We start from the raw sequence: 2,542 nt of genomic DNA on the forward strand, positions 1-2,542 counted from the left end.
AAGATAGTCTTAGTTATTTGAATCCAATGAATTTTGAGGACGAAATTCCTTTTTAGATGGGAAGAGTTGTGACATCCTTACTTTGGGTAGTCCGTACGTTCTACTGTTTCAGTGATCAATGGCTGTCCGGACCATCAGGATATCTGAAACTACACTTAAATGATAGTGAGGAGGCATAAAATGATGGAATACATAATAAGAGAATACAAGAAAAATTAAAGAAAAATAAAAGAAATGAAATATAACTAGGTTAAACGAGCCGGAATCGTAGCGATGGGTGACCACACTGGCAAGTCACTGCGTAGACAGTTGACGACTCTAGGACCGAGGGGAACCCCGAGAAATAATTTTTGAGACTTAATTAAATGTCTACTGAGGTATAATTGACATTGCGAATATCAAAGAAAATTTAATTAATCGGTACAGATGAAAATGAAAATTAAAGAAATCGTCGGATCAAGGATTTAATCGGTATTACCAAAAAAGTATGATTATAACTCGAAAGGGGGCATTTTGGTCATTTGGAACCTAGAGTTGACTTTTGACCTAAATATCCATTAAAAATGAGTAGTAATAAATTTTGCAACCCTATAAAAATATGAAATTATACATGTAATGTGATTAAGGAAAAATGAGGGGGGCATAATTAGAATTATTAAAGTTTAAATATTATAATGTTTAAATTAAAGATAGTGGGGGTATAAAAGGACACTTGAAGACAGATTTCACCACTCACTCTCATCTTCCTCACTTCTTTCAATAATGGCCGAATTGGGCTTCTTCAAAACCTCCACGGATGGTTGCATGCAAGCTTTCACATCTCTCCCATTTTCAACCTAAATTCACAAATTTTCTTCATTAAAGTTTTTCTCCACACCTTGGGTAGATCATAGGTAGCAAGAACAAGAGGATTTGGTGAAGTTTTCACTAGGTTTAGAAATTCTTGGTTGAATGTTAGTGCCAATTTTCTCTTCCTTTCTTAATTAAACTTTGAATTAAGGTTGAAATGAGTTGATATGTTGAGGAATTTGAAGAAATTGATGAGTGTTTAATGAGCCTCAATTTCGACAGCCTTGGTAATAAGGGAGTTTGATTAATTCTTGCATGTAAGTGATGATTTATGATGTGGATTAAGGTAATTATGTGTATTGGAATTTAATGGCATGTGTATGTTTGAGGTTGACTATTTGAATTAGGGTTTGAACAATTATTGAAGACTTTGGGCAATTGATGAATTCGGCAGCCTTGATGAATTTAGGGGATTGATAATTTCATGAATTTAAATAGTGATTAATGGTGTTGATGGATAAATGGAAGTGAATTATATGTTGGTAGTTGAAGTTACATGTACTAGCAAATTGATTTCATATGTGTATTATTGACTTTGACCATTTGAATTAGGGTTTTGTATTAAATATTGAAGACTTGTATAAACTGCTAGAAATTAACCAAATTGAGATTTGATAGATGATAGTAGAAGTGCTATGAATGCAGAATTGTAGTTTGGGAGATGGAGAAATTTTATTGGAAGTGTAATTTTCTTGGCAGGTTGTGTATTTATTAAAATCAGTGTGTGTTTTGAGCCATAACCTAATTTGTGTGGCTCCAATTGGTATGAGGCCAATTAGAGGTAAAACTAGACCTAAAATGTACCATTTTCCATGAAAAAACCATATTCAAATTCTGCCTAAAAAGTAACCTAAAATCTGGCCTAATTTGGATTGACAAATTGTGAATCCAGAATTTTGACCAAATGAACAGTATTCATTCATTTAGTCATATCTCACTGTAGACAGGTCCAAATGACCTAAAATTTATACCATTTGAAAGCTTAGACATAGGGCTACAACTGTTATGAAGATCACAAAGTCCAAAAATGCCATTAACCAAGTCAAATTGCTTGCCCAAGTTAGGTTACCAAAACTGGCCAGTACCAAAACTGCCCAGATTTTGCTATGCATATTCAACCTGTCCAACTTTGATAAAAAGACTATATCTTGGTCTATGGAATGCTAAATGATATGAAATCAGTACAAAAATTTCAATAAGATATAGACCTACAAAATTGATATTTGGACCAAAATCCAAAAACCAAGAGAAATAGGTCAATTAGCTTGATCAAGTTGATGCACATATGTTACATTTAAAATTCTCTCTTAAATATTTAAATTATTTTTATTTCATAGACTATCTTATAAATAGATGAATGATATGTTAAATTATAATATAATATAATATTTTTTAATTATTTTGTTTAATTAAAAATAATTTAGAATTTAATTTTTAACTAATTAAAATTAGTTAAACTATATTAATAAAAAAAAATAATTTAGAAACTTTTTATATTATAAACCTAAAGTCCTCAAGCATTATTAATATTACTATATATATTTTTTTTATGATTTAGAAGGTTTTTTATTATAAAAAGTTGTTTGTTTAAAATCAATTTTTACCTTAAAGCTACGTCGTTTTGAGAAGCCCTCTGGCCTACCCTCCATTCCATTCACAAATAAAGCTAAACCTTTTTCTCATTCTCCCCTAA

This window comes from Hevea brasiliensis, chromosome 18 (assembly GCF_030052815.1).
Source record: "Hevea brasiliensis isolate MT/VB/25A 57/8 chromosome 18, ASM3005281v1, whole genome shotgun sequence".
Lineage (NCBI taxonomy): Eukaryota > Viridiplantae > Streptophyta > Magnoliopsida > Malpighiales > Euphorbiaceae > Hevea > Hevea brasiliensis.